The sequence below is a fragment of the Myotis daubentonii genome, chromosome 1 (genome assembly GCF_963259705.1).
Source record: "Myotis daubentonii chromosome 1, mMyoDau2.1, whole genome shotgun sequence".
In the NCBI taxonomy this organism is placed as follows: domain Eukaryota; kingdom Metazoa; phylum Chordata; class Mammalia; order Chiroptera; family Vespertilionidae; genus Myotis; species Myotis daubentonii.
In genome coordinates, this window is record NC_081840.1 from 121132672 (window position 1) to 121148627 (window position 15956).

Here is a 15956-nt window from a genome sequence, read left to right on the forward strand (position 1 = left end):
TAAAATTATGTAGGATTTAGGGGTACAATTCTATAATACATCATCTGTATATTATATTGTGTGTTTACCATCCCAAGTCAAGTTTCCTTCTATCTCCATTTATTCCCCCTTTACCTTCTTCTAATTCCCCTCATCCCACTTCCCTCTGGCAATCACCATACTTTTGTCTGTGTCCACGAGTTTTTCTTCTTTTTTTTTTGCTTAATCCCTTCATCCTTCTAACCCAGTCCCCAAGCCCCTCCCCTCTGACAGCTGACAGTCTGTTCTCTATATCCATGAATCTGTCTCCACTTTGTTAATTTTGCTCGTTAGAACCCACATGTAAGTGAAATCATATGGTGCTTGTCTTTCTCTGCTGGCTTATTTCACTTAGCATAATGCTTTGCAGGTCCATCCATGGTGTTGCAAAGGGTCAGGTTTCCTTTTTTACGGCCGAGTAATATTCCATTGTGTAAATGTATCACAGTTTTTTATCCATTCATCTACTGATGGGCACTTGAGCTGCTTTCAAATCTTGGCTATTATAAATAACACTGCAATGAACATAGTTATTTTGCTTGAAAACACAGTATGACAATTTCAATGCAATAAAGCCTATTTGTGTATTACCACTTTCATGCACTTACTTTGGTAAGTAAGTAACGGGAACTGAATCCATACAAGTTACAAAAGGACTTCTGAGAGCACTAACATGTAAATGGAGTTTTAGAATTAGCACCTTGAGCTGTAGCAAACCAAAATAAATCTCTAGTGACTTGGCGAACATTTTCCCTTCAGCATTGAATTTTGTGTAGTTTTTTTTCCTGATTCACTTTAAGTGTGGGCTTAGTTCATTTTTTTTCTACTCCATAGTGAATATTAGGAGCCATTTTCAGAAATCAGATCTGCATTCTCCAAGGAGAAATATTCTAAATAAATACAAGAAGCCTTCCAAGGAACTCTTATGGGCTATTAATAATGAGTCATGTAAACCAATCTTCTGTTGAAGATGTTTTTGAATCTTTGGTGACTTTCCTTGTGATTTATATTTTCAAAGCTATGTCTGAAAAAGTAAAAACTATATTGCACAGCATAATTATTTATGGAACTCTACAGCAGTATCCAGACTCCAGAGGAAAGACTGTGGTATTTGGACATGATTTTTCTAACATGAGGAATTCATAAAAATCTATTCAGTTGTATTTTAACAATACATGAATCTAAAGTAGTCCATATTCTAGGAAACAAAAAAAATAGGCAATAAAGTTGATTCATATTATAACTACTTAAAAAGTATAGAGACGCTCTTGATAAGAAATTTTTTAGTGTCCAAGAGTTATCATTAATAATTTATTAATTTTTGAACCTGAAGTGGATCTTCTGTTAGAAAAATCTTCCACTAAAATAAGTTGAACGCAATGTGTTTGTAATTTGTGTTTGTATCAGAGAACATTACTATGCTTGGCCAAATACATCATAAACAATCCTAATTGAGTAGTTAAATTTTCATCTTTAGAACAATGTATATAAAACAGAAATTTGTTAGAATGATATATGAAAAGCAGTTTCTTTATAAAGTTATTAGACCATATAAATGCTATATACTAGTAATATCTAGACTGCAAAAGTATATTATTATGTAAATATACCTCAAAGTATTCTACATTAAGTAGGTGGAAATAGGAAGCCTTTTTAAATATATGCATGACTCTATGACAAGGAAGTGAGTCCGTAACATATTTCTTAAAATTTTTGAATGAAGCATGTAAGCCAATTGCCCAAGAATGTGCTCATATGATGATGAATACATAGGACAATCTAAAGTTAAGTGAAAATATCCAGAGTGAGCAGCACTTCAAAAGCAGCTTGTTCCAGCTTCTGGAATTTGGTGGAATCTGCCTTTGATTATGGCAGTGGGCATAATATGGGAATGTTTTGCCAAAATTCAGAAGTGGCAAATTCCAGTATCTTCAAAAGCCGGGAGAGAATCATAAATATGTGAAGCCAATAGGAAATTGTGGGCAGTGAGTTGAAGTAGAGAGAACCTATTACTACTAAAATCACTTGACTCCATTCTTTTATTAAATAAAATATGTTTTTATTGACTTGATAAAGAGAGAGAAAGGGAGAGGGAAAAGAGATAGAACATCATAAGAGAGAAACATAATTGGTCACCTGCCTCCTGCCCACCCCCTGCTGGGGATCAAGCTGGCAACCTGGGCATGTGCCCTGACTGGGAATTGAAATGATGACTTCTTGGATCCTGGTTTGACACCCAACCGCTGAACCACACCAGCTAGACGGAATACATTCTCTTAAACATCATGCTGCGGGCTGCAGATGGACCACAGGCCCTGCGTTCGTTATTCTCTTCCATAATGACTTACGTTAAATTGGGAAAAGTTAAGGTATTTATTTTCCCTTCAGTTACCTCCTAAAAGCTAGGAACCATGATAGACTCATTTTTAAAGAGATTTTAAAATAAATTTTAAGGCATAATTTGCACACAATAAAATGCACTGATTTTAAGTGTTCAGTTCAGTACAACCACACTAACCTGATACCAAAAACATACAAGATATCATAGGAAAAGAATACAGTAACTTAGATACAATAATTCTTAAGAATTGTCTTAGTAAATTGAAATCAAATATGTATATAGTTATAATTTACTTTATGATAGTGTACTAGAGTCCATAAACTGATAGATTATGTAGAATAATTGCATCTAGATTTGTAAATGGAATGAAAAAAATCATTTTCTCATAAAATAATTCATGTCAAGATTATTAGAGATTGAAGAAAATAGATTAGAGATTTCTCCACTTTATTTTGTAGTATATATGTTGTAATATATACTTCATGTGTACATCAAAGTTTAGTAAGGATCACTTGTAAAGCAAATAAATGCATAAATAAATAAATAAATAAATAAATAAATAATTCTAAGTTGTCCTTATTATCCAGAAGAAGGTGGCTCAGGATGGAAAGAGCAGTTTTAGATAGAAATCTTACATTTTCCTTCAGGCATGAGCAATTTCTGCATTGCTTTTACTAATCATCATTGCTAAAGAAAGACCTGATGTAAATCAGATTTGTATTTTACTATAGGCACTCTATTTTATTCTCATGTGGCAATTTTTATAATTGTCTCTTTCCCTTTGTGTATAAAATGTCACACCAATAAACAATGTCTTTCATTTCTTCATGAATTTGCTAGAATGTGACTCTGTGACATTCTAATTTTCATCATTCTTATTTGTCAAGGAGTAACTCAAGGGTCCATTTCAATCAGGAAACATATCCTCCATTTCTGTAAACATTTCTTACATTATTTAAAACATTTTTTCTCCCTTTTGTAGTTTTTGTTACCCCTTTATGGTTTCTATTAGTCAGTTGTTGAGTCCTCTAAATTGACTTACTAAAGTTTTTTAACAACTTTTCTATCGTTCAGCATTATTTATTTCTAATCTTTTCTAAGATTTTTCTTCTCGATCTATGGATGAATTCTCTTATTCTTTATTTGAAGGCAGTTTTGTGAGGTGCTGTTTTCTGAAAAGGTCTGTTGAGGTTCTTTTATATTTCCTTCTTTCCTGAGACATATTTTTATTTATGTTTGTTGGGCTTCAGTTCCCCTGCCAGGATGCTGGGTAGTGGATGGAGAAGATATTGGAAGTCACAGGCATATAGGAGAGGCTTTATTACAGACTAAGTAGCCATTAGACAAAATAGTTCTTCAAAGTAGCCTTACAAAGTAGCCACACAAAGCAGCCCTTGCTAACACAGTAGCAAACACAGGAACCATAGGAGCCAGCACGGTAGTCCAGCCCTATATAAAAGCAGTCTCTTATCACCTGGTCAACAACACATCCTTTTACCAACTTCGACAAAAGAGGCTTCTCGCCAATTAGTGACATCAATACTTGGGCTACAGAAAGGCATGCTTGCGCATTGCCTACAGTACAATCACTGTGCCCTTGCTTTTGCACCTGCCTATGACAAATTGGCCTTGAGTATCCGGCGTACTTTCGTTGCAGTTCCCACAACTTGCTTTGCTGTACCATATGGCTGTTTTCAAATATGTACTTATCCTTTAATGTCCATTTATGTTTAATCACTAAAAAACAACAAAAAAAGAAAGCACAGTTAGGATTCTCATTTTGGATGTGGCATATTAGCCTATGGTCTTCAGATTAACATGATTTAATATTGATACTATTGATATTATTCAGTCTCTAGTATAAAGTACTTTATGTCTTTTTCTCCCCTTCTTTTTTTCTTGATTATTACTGGAAGATCTGTTCAAGAGGCTTTATAAGTTACAAAAATATTGACTTTTCATATAAATATTTAAGCATATTATGCTATTTTAAACTCTATCACCCTGCCCTACCACTGTACAGCGGCCATTTCTAATTCCTAAATTTCCCAGGGATCCTTTTTGGCAGATCCGTCTTGAATGGATGCCAAATTTACTTATTTCTAAAATTTTATTTCTAAAATCCATTTGTTTTTATTTTAAAAAGTTGTAAGAACTTTTCTCAGTCTTCAGTTTCTTACCTCCTCTCCCTTGCCCCCAAATTTACCAAAGGGTACCAATTCTATACTTTTTATTATATAAATCATTCAGTATTACAGTCAGACCAAAAGATTTCAAATTAAATTAAACAAATTTAATTTATTTGGATTAGTTTTACAATTGTTCTACCTGTCACTGGTTTCTGATAGGTATTATTAGTATTATTACTGTTTAGTTAGTACTTTTAAGATTAAAAAGAGAAATCAGGTCTTTCCCTAAGATCAAATGTACACATTGACCTATTATTTCATTTTTTCTCTTTCTTCTATAATAGAAATATATTAGCAATCCTTGTTTATTTAGGTCTTTAATCTTTTCATCATTTCTTCAGCTCCATTGTACCTACTTTTATCAATCTTTTAATCAAATTTTCTATTTGTCTACTGCAGTGGTCAGCAAACTGCGGCCCCTTGAGTGTGGCTCTTCCACAAAATACCACGTGCGGGTGCGCACGTACAGTGCGATTGAAACTTCGTGGCCACACTCAAGGGGCCAAAGAGCCGCATGTGGCTCGGGAGCCACAGTTTTCCGACCACAGGTCTACTGTATATGACTCTTTAAATTCTGAAATGATTGAAGAGTTATTTATGCATATCAGCCAAACTCTCCAGGTAACCCCTCTTTTCCTCATGGAGGTCATTTGAGATAATGCAGTCAGAATTGCTTATTGAAAACATTTTCAGCTCTCTTGATTCATATTTTAGAATTTAATCTGAGAAGTACTGTAATTATACATATTTCTCTCCCCCTTCATGAAAAAAGCATATCACCAGGCAATGAAAATGTTATAAATTTTGTTTGTTTGTTTCAGAGGGAACTTGATATAAATCTCAACTCTACCACTTCCTACATTAACTTCTTTGAGCTTAAATTTCCTTTCCTATAAGAATAAAAGTGACAATCTCTGAGATTGCTATAGAAATTTCTAGAAGAAAATATCTATAAATGAAAACATCATGTACAACTTCTGGATTATAGGAACCAATAGAAGCCATTTAACATGTTCCTGAATAAACTTAAAAAGATACTTTTATCAAAGATTAATCAAAGAACTTGTATGTATACTAGTGGCCTGGTGCAGATTCATGCATATTGAAAGGAAATTAATTAGAAGAAATATTTTAATATTGCTATTTTCCCTTTCTTTATAATAGAAGTGTCAGAGATGAAAGAAAATTAGTAAAATGTAAATGAAAATATTATATAAATTGATTAATAAACAATAACAACATGATATAACAACAAAGACATGATATGAAAACAACAAAAACGTGATATAAAAACATTGATAAAAACAATGACTGATAAGTTGATTAAACGTATTCTAATACCTCCCTGTACACCACATTAAGAGTAAAAACACTTTCAGAGTGCTTGACTATTTTCCCTTGTAATGAAGTATTTACAACTTTAATGTGTCACACACTCTTTGAACTCAAGAGAAAGCAACATATAACTGACCATGTCTGAAAATGGGTTCAGGTAGGAATATTCCTGCTGTCTAGAGTTTGTCCTTGTGATTTATTAATAGTCATCGCAAATGCTGGCATCACGGGAAACTGTCTTCAAATTCATTTAAATGGAGGCCAGTGTCAGATGGCTTACTTCTTTTCAGTCCGGTCAAGTTTCTATACTTCCTCAATCTCTGTTTTCTGGCTAATGAAAAGAAAATAGGATTCTACTGAGTCTCCTATGTACCTACTCCAGGACTCTGTGAGGATCAAATGAGATGAGGTACAGGAAAACGCTTCACAGACATTTGGTTAAACTGTGAAATGTTTGCACCTGGCTATAAAGCAAGTCAGGTTCCCGGGCTGAAGAAACTCCAAGGAGGTTAGTCGCTAGTGAGAGGAAGCCAGGCGTTGCTACATGATGTCATTACCCAGCACCCACAGCGACTGTTTCTGGGCTGGACTGGGCTGTGGGCCGCATTTTGCACCATGGGGTCTTGGCTGCATTGGCTGCAATTTGGTGGGGTGTCACTCAGGGGTGGTGGCGGGGCCTGTGTCCCACTTGGGGGAAGCTGAGTGTTGGCACCAGGTCCATGGTGCCATTTATTTTTAAATGGCCAGGGCATGTCATGGCAGCTCCTGCATTGAGCATCTTCCCCCTGGTGGTCAGTGTGCTTCATAGCTACCGGTTGGAGAGAAGGATGGACACTTAGCCTTTTATATATATAGATATATATAACCCATGGGCACAGACAGTAGTGCAGTAGACCTGGGGAATGTGGGGTCGAGGGGTGTAATGGGAGGGGGAGGAAGGGGGGCATTTTTCAACAATAAAGATAAATTTAAATAAAAGTAATACAGGTACAAAGTAAATATGGGCATGAGGAATTCATGAATATACAAACTGTGGCCTATTTGGATTGAAAAAAAAATTAAGTAAATTATTGATGAGTTTCTGAGGAAGTATCTATTTGGTCTGGACATAAATCTGTCCCTAATTGTCGAATGTTATAATACTGTAACTTATCTTAATGAGAAACCTCAGTGGAAGACTTTAATGATACAATTATTCTTTCCAATAAAATAACAATTAGTTTGGTATTGTGCTAATTGTTATTAATATAAGATATTGACAGTGCTTAAAAGCTAAGTATCGAGTCACTTCAGAAAAAAATATCTTATGTCACAGGACAACTTTACACATACAGAACTGATGACTTTATCATCCTGGGGGAATAAAACATTTAATCTAAAATTTTCTAAACTTTTTAAATTAACAGACTTAATTTTGAACAGTTTTAGATTTATAGAAAAAAATGTCTAGAATTTTTCTGTGCCCTCTTCACTTTCCTGCATAAAGATTTCCCTGTAATTATCATCTTGTATTAGTGTGGTGCATTTGTTATAATTAATGAACCAGTTTGATATATTATTATTTACTAAAAATCATATTAAGATTCACCTTTTGTATTGAATGGTTCTATGGGTTTTGACAAATGCCTAGTATAATGTGTCCATCATTACAGTATTATACAGAATAATTTCATGACTATAAAATATTCTGTACTCAACATATTCATCATCCCTTTTCCCCTCCCATGAAATCATATCAACCATTATTCTTTTTACTGTTTAGTTTTGCCTTTTCCAAAATACCATCTAGTTGGAATAATAATACTTGAAGACTACATTTTTTCACTTATAAATATGCATTTAAGAATTCTCCATGTCTATTTGTGGCTTCATAGATAATTTCTTTTTATCATGGAATAATGTTCTAATATACAGATACCAATGTTTGTTTATTCATCCACCTATTGAAGACCATCGTAGTTGCTTCTGCTTTTTCACAGTTATGAATAATGCAGTTATAAACATTGTATTCAGGGTCTTTTGGGTACAGGTTTACAACTCATTTCAGTAAATATGTAGAAGACAGATTGCTAAATTGTATTATATGAAAGTGTTTAACTTTCTCAGAAACTGTCAAACTATATTCCAAAGTGGCTGTGCCGTTTGCATTCTCATTAGCAAGAAATCTGTAGCTCCTGATCCTCACCAGCATTTGGTATTGTCACCTGTTGTTTTTTCCCCCATTCTGATGAGTGTATATTGGTATCTTATTGTTGTTTTAATTTGCATTTCACTAATGATCTATGATGTTCAACATCTTTTCATATGATTATTGGGTATCTGTATGTCTTCTTTGGTGAGGTAGCTATTTTAATCTTTTGCCCATATTTTAGTTGTTTTTTTAAAATTGTTGCATTTAACTAGTTAATCACATACGTTAGACAAAAGTCCTTTATTAGATATATGGTTTGCAAATATTTTCTGCCAGTTTTTAGCTTGTCTTTTCCCTTTCTTAAAAGTGTCCTTTGCAGAACAAACATACTTAATTTTAATAAAGTCTAACTTGTCAACTTATATTTTTTATGGGTCCCCTTTGGTGTTGTGTCTTAAAACTATTAATCAAATCCAAGGTCACCTATATTGACTCCTCTGTTATTTTCTAGAAGTTCAATATCTTTGCATTTTACACAGAGGTCTGTGATCCATTTTGAAATAATTTTTGGGAAAGTTGTTATTGGGTAGCAACCTCCTCAAGAGCTTCCTTGGTAAAATTTGAAGCTGGCCCATCCCCCGTATATAGCAAGCCCGGAGACAGACTGCTCAGGATTGGTAGGCAGCAGGCTCCATAAGCAAGAGAACTTCCTTATGAGGGTTGTCTTGCGTGGTCTTGAGACAAAGACTTTTTCACACCCACCTGCTAAATCTTAAAAGTTTCTATAGAAGCTCTAATTGGGTTCAGTCACATACCCAGCCTAGATGGTCTCGTCACCACATTATTATATCACGACTCTGTCCTCGGGCAGCTTCTGCCATGGGGAAGGCAAGTGGAACACGTGTTCTAAGCACAGGGGAGAGGTTGGGAAGAATCCAGCTGCCTGGTCCAGCTTGCCGGTAAACTGGTGGTCTTCTCGATGATCTTCCCCAATAGATGTAAGGTCTGTGCTTAGGCTAATATTTTGAGGTATTTAGGAATTCAATTCTTTTTCAGTACCATTTGTTTTGAGACTATTTTTCCCCTACTGAATTGTCTTTGTTCCTTATAAAAGATCAATTGATTGTATTTGTGTGGGTCTATTTTTGGGATCTCTATTCCATTTCATTGGCCTATGTTGTTTTGTTTTTTGGGGGCAGTTTTTTTTTGAGGCAGACATACAAAATTATAGAACCTTAAGGAGTACAACATAATGTTTTGACCTATGTATATTTTAAAACATACTTATACTTAATCAATGCTGTATCACTGTACTTTTACATTGAGCTTTGTAATTGGTATAGTCAGTCCTCCAGATTTGTTGTTTTTCAGTGCTGTGTGGCTATTTGGGTCTTTTGCCTTTGGATATAAACCTTATTTTTTTTATATTGTACTTTTCTTTCTTTCTTTTTTAACATTTCTTTATTGATTAAGTTATTACATATGTGTCCTTATACCCACATAAACCTTAGAGTCAGTTTGCTGAGATCCACATAGCAACTTGTTGGGAGTTTAAGATCGCATATAGATGTATTTGGGAAGAAGTGACATCTTAAAAGTATTATCTTCCTGTCTATTAACATGGAATGGCTCTCTATTTATTTATACCTTCTTATATTTTCTCATCATAATTTTATAGTTTTTTTTATAGATTTTGTATACATTTTGTTATAATTATACCTAAATATTTTACTTTCTTGATCCTAATATACTTGTTATTCTGTTTTTTAATTTTAAATTCAAACAAAGAATTATTGATATATAGGAAAAACAATTTACTTTTGTAAATTGACCTCATATCGTGCAACATTGTGACAATTGCTTATAAATTCAAGAGGGTTTTTTTCTCAATTCTTTGGGATTTTTTTCATGATAATTATCTCATCTATGAACAGACAATTGTATTTATTTATTTTTAATCTGTATCTTTTTTCCCTTGTCTTATGCATCAGCTAAAGTCCTAGTACAATATTGAAGAGGATAGATTAAAGGAGATATCTGTGCTTCTTTCCCTGTATTAGGAGAAAGGATACAGTTTCTCACTATGAAGTATCATGTTCATTGTAGGCCTTTTGTAGATTTAAAGAAACTAATTAAGAAAGCTTTTCTGTATTCCTAATATGCTGAGAGTTTTATCATGAAAGTGTGCTGCATTTTGTCAAATGCTTTTTCCTAAATTTATCTATATAATCATATTTTTTTAGGTAACTCAAAACTGATGATAGCCATTCTGACACATGTGGGTAAAGGAGGCAAAGACATACAACGGGGTAAAGATAGTCTATTCCATAAATGTCTTTTAGAATATTGGGCAGATACATGCAAAAAAAAAAAATGAACTAGGTTACTAATTAAGCATGAAGGATTGAAAAAGGTGCATGATGGGATTATCTGGTATTACTAGTAAGAGAGGTCCTTAAAGATAAACCCCAAAGCTCCAGAGCAAAGAATCAAACTCTCCCTTATTAAAGGTAAAATTAAGTTAAATCTGGTTATGTGGGCAATGCAATGACTAGTAAAAGGACAGCAGACACACAGGGTTGAGTCCTGAGAATGCCATACTGGAAGTCTTAATTAAGCACTTTTCACCCTTTGGGGAAGGGGGAACATGTAGAACTAATGAAGTGTATTGATTTGTTTTCCCTAAAATAACCAGCAATCTCAAGTACAAACATTAATTTTCGCCCCCCCCCCAAATATCAATGGCCAAATGATGACTATGCCAGCAGATGACAGGCTGATTGAGAGAAATCTGTGTCTTCCATAAGGAATCTGGTCCTTACTTTGATTAAATGATGTCCATCACAGATTCTGATGTCACCAATTAGGGAGGTCTATTATTCCCTGGGAGCTGGTTTATTTGATTCTTTAAAGGTTTTAATATTAATTGTTTTCTAAACCGTCAAATAAAAATAATAGGACAGCTCAATTTCTGGTCTTCTTTTATGACAAGATCATGGCAATATTTTATTCCAACAAACATAACCACCGACCATTTCTGAAATCAGAATGGAATTTTACAATACAAAATGGCCAAAACATTGAATTGTGCTCCACTTTGTTTCTATACACATTTTCAGACCTTCAAATATTTTCTCATGAACCTCTGATAGTTGTCATCTGTCTGACGTGCTCATTATAAAAGGGCAATAGGGTTTTAGCAGGCAGCGCGGCAGGACATGGCCTTTTGTCACACTCTGACCCATGAAGAGCAGGGGGTTCAAATCCCAACTCCCAGTGTTAGGAGGTGGGGCCTTGGGCAGGTGATTCAGTCATGAGGGCTGACCCTCATGAATGGGATTAGTGTCCTTATAAAAGAGACTCAGAGAATCCTCTAGCCCTCTTTCTGCCATGTGGACATACAGGAGGAGGGGAAGTCTGCAACCTGAAAGAGAGTTCTCACCAGAACCTGACTGTGGCAGCGCTGTGAGCTTGAACATCTAGCCTGAAGAAGTTTGAGATACAAATTTCTATTGTTTATAAGCTACTAGAGACCCGGTGCACAAAAATTTGTGCATTCATGGGGGATGGGGGGGGGTGTGTCTCAGCCCGGCCTGTGCCCTCTCACAGTCTGGGACCCCTCAGGGGATGACCACCTGCTGGCTTAGGCCCGCTCCCCAGGGGATTGGGCCAAAGATGGCAATCAGACATCCCTCTGGCAGCCCAGCAGCCCTCAGGGGATGTCCACTTGCCAGCGGGGTGCAGGCCTAAACTGCAGTTGGACATCCTTAGCGCTGCTGAGGAGGCAGGAGAGGCTCCCACTACCACCGCTATACTGGCAGCCATCAGCCTGGCTTGTGGCTGAGCAGAGCTCCTCCCATGTGAGAGCACCCTGGCCACCAGAAGGCAGCTCCTGCATTGAGCGTCTGCCCCCTGGTGGTCAGTGTGTGACATAGTGACCAGTCATTCCCAGTCCTTCTGCTGTTAGGGTCAGTTTCCATATTACCCTTTTACTATATAGGATAGAGGCCTGGTGCACAGGTGGGGGCCGGCTGGTTTGCCCTGAAGGGTGTCCCAGATGAGGGTAGGGGTCCTGCTTGGGTTCCTGGCCAGCCTGGATGATGGGATGATGGCTGTTGCAGCTGGTCACACCCCCTTCAGAGTGGGGGTCCCCACTGGGGTGCCTGGCCAGTCTGGGTGAGGGGCTGAGGGCTGTTTTCAGGCTGGTGGGCGACTGAAGCTTCCAGCCTCTCCTTTTTTCTTTTTTTTATTCTGGGATTAATTTACCTTCTATAGCTGTCACTGGAGCTGAGAGAAGGCTCCAGCTCTGAGGCCGTTGCTGGCTGAAAGCAGGTTCCTAGGTTTGTTTAGATTCTATAATTGAAACTCTGCTTCCATCACTGGCCTCCCTAAGCTCTGAGGCCGCACTGGCTGAAAGCAGGTTTCTGGGGTTTGTTTAGGTTCTATAATTGCAACATTGTTTCATCCGGAGCTCAGAGCTGAGCTGCGGCAGGCGGGGAACGTTGACTTCCTCCATCACTGGAGTAAGCAAGCCTCATGTTCATGTTCGCTTCAGCTGCCTGGCTGCCAGCCGCCATCTTGGCTAGAAGTTAATTTGCATATCTTGCTGATTAGCCAATGGGAAGGGTAGCGATGTTATGGTTAATTACCATGTTTCCCTATTATTAGATAGGATGGTAATTTTTATATCAGCCCAACCTGACAAATATACTAGGTGACATGAATCATTTAGTATTACTGCACCTTTATGACTAGAGGGAAGAATTCTAGTTAAAAGTAAAGTTGTGTAACATGGATCATTTAGTGTTTCCATATGCTTACAGCTGCCATCAAAATTCTGTTTCTTCAGCATGCATAGTAAAAATATAATCACATTGTCAGGCACATGGTCTGGAAAGATATATGACCCAGGAAGGGCAAAAGCTGCTCAATTTCTGCTACTCATTGACTTTGTCAAACAGGTTTACTTGGCGCTGAAGTTATTATTAAATAAACTGCCGAATCAATGTTATGCATCTCACATTTATTCAGACATATGGAAAATCAGGGTAGGGTCAGAGTGGCTACACATTTCAGAAATAGCTCCTTCCTAAGAAAGAAAAATAATATATTAGTGTATGTGTTTTTCTCAGAAAATTCTATTTCTCACCTTCAATAAGTATAGCACCATAAATTATACTTAATTGATGTATTATCTGTGTTAAGAAATGGTTAATTACTTTGCTAATCAACTGGATTCTTTCCCAAGGTTTCTAATTTCTAATTGCCAGTCTACTATCTTATTCAGTACTCATTGCATAAGGAATGATAATGAGGGAAAAAGTAAAATATAATGAAATTCGGAGATGACTAGATATAGTGTGGCAATTTCTCACACCATCACTTACAAAACTTTTTTTTTTCTCAATCAATCAAGACTCACCATTAAATCAGTTAATTTTCAAGGTACTCACAGTAAATTCTCAGCCAGAGAACGCTCCTTATTAATTTTCTAAAAAAACCAAGATGTCTGTGTTGATCCGCATTTTACCTTGTCCAGCCTGTTCATTAATGTCAATAGAAAAGCTCATGAGCTGTAAAATCCTGAGGTTAAGATTAAGCAGCTATTACAAATGTACCTTCTGGCACAAAGTAAAAGGCTCTTAGGGTAAATCACTCTCCTGTATGTAACTGCTTAGTGATTAAAGAGTGATTATGTTTTACTATTTTATAAGATCACATGAAAGCTTCTTCATATTTTTTATTATTTTTCTTGCAGTAAACTCTGGGAAGAAAAAAAAATCACTCTGAATGGAAAGTGTCATTTTTCATCCTATGAAGATTTATACTTCAATTGAATTTTTAATTTCAGTACAGGAGTAAAAATGTACTTTCTAACTCACAACATTCTCTTAACTGTTTTTCTGGGCAACATTTTTTTGTAGAAATAAAAATAAGATAAGGGGTCTTTGTCTCTTTGTAATTTTACTTGATACAATCAGTTTTCAATATGCAGGACAAAGAATCTTAACATAAAATGAGCTCCCTTGATAAAGGTCATAGAGATTTCCTAATAAATAATCAAGACCCTTTTCAAAGTCCTTTCATCTGCTGAAACCGGTTTGGCTCAGTGGATAGAGCGTCGGCCTGCGGACTGAAAGGTCCCGGGTTCGATTCCGGTCAAGGGCATGTACCTGGGTTGTGGGCATATCCCCAGTGGGAGATGTGCAGGAGGCGGCTGATCGATGTTTCTCTCTCATCGATGTTTCTAACTCTCTATCTCTCTCCCTTCCTCTCTGTAAAAAATCAATAAAATATATTTAAAAAAAAACAGTCCTTTCATCAGTTTAATGTTATTATTCTAAGTGAATGTTTAGATATTCTTTCCTTAACCTTTTCCAGATTTGTGAGTGTAAATGTGCTAATGCTTGCTGCCTTGAGGAAATTACATAGCCTCCATTTCTCTCTGTCCTTGAATAGACCAGCTGTAAATGAAACAGCTACTTCCCACAGTTAGTTCTGAGACTCTCTTATGCTGTTTAATGGTGATGGGGTTGGCTATAAAATAACCTAATTTTCCACATGTACTCAAACTTTGAAGTGCCTTGACTTAACTTGATATATGCCCCACATAGATGATGGAATTACGCTTGGTTATACAAGACCTATACTAAGTATTACCAGAGTATTATATGTTGTCTGCTACAGAAATGAAATACTGTGCTGCTTACAAGATGCTAATCTAGGCTTGACTGGTAATGGACTATCTTTTTGGTTAATTGGAACTACATTTTCTGGGAATAGATCATACTGATCATATTAGATAGGGTAATTAGCAGCTGTAACACTGTAGACCCAAACTATAGAATCCTTTGAACACAGTGCAAGTTTCATTTTCACTCACATAATAGTCACAGTAGATGGTACAGGCTTTTCTGTGGTTTTCCTTGTGGTGACTCAGTGCCTTAGTCTATTTCTGTACTTTTGCTTCACTGTTGTCAGGGCAACACTATACTATAGAACTTTCTGTAATGATAGATGCATTTTATGATGGGAGTAGTCAAGAGTTATGTGGCCTCTGAGCACATGAAATGTGGCTAATGTGATTGAAGAACTGAATTATAATTGTATTTAATTTAAATTAATCAATATATATATAAAAGCCTAAGCAACCATTACAACCAAACGACCAGTCTACTAGTCACTATGATGCACACTGACCACCAGGGGACAAATGCTCAATGCAGGAGCTTCGCCCTGGTGGTCAGTGCACTCCCACAGCCAACCTTCTGTGGCCCCTTCTCCCCGACCGGCCGGCCAACTTCCCAGGGTCCCGGCCCCCTGCTGGCCAGCCCCCCCCACAGTAGTCCCCAATCGCCAGCCAGGCCAAGGGACACCACCCATGCACAAATTTGTGCACCAGGCCTCTAGTTAAAATATAAATAGCCATGTGTAGTTAGTGTCTATTGTACTGGAGAGTGTAAATTTAGAGTCTTATTGTTGCTATCTGTATCTTGCTGGGAGAGGAAGTAAGAGGTTTTGGAGGAAACATAGCCACTTATAAAAGCCTTGATCTGAAAAAAAAACAAAAAAACACATAAATTCTTCTCAAAATTGATTGCCTAGGGCTCAGTAACCTGGACATATCAAATTGAAAGAAAGCTAAGCTATGTAATCTTGCTGTGTGCCGAGGAGAAAGAAAAGAAGGGCAACATAGACTCAGTGATCTGCACCAAGCAAATAAATCGATCTATTAAGTATGGAAACATATAAAATGTAATCTATTTTTGAAATTTTTGCTTAGGCTTTTGTATATATTGATTAATTTAAAATAAAATATTAAAGAGCCAACATTGCTTTTGATTATATTGACCACATCATTGTCAAACAGAATAAATCTTATTTAACAAGGACATATTTTAATGAATAAATCAAGCATTCAGCTGAGGCAGGTGAAACTTAA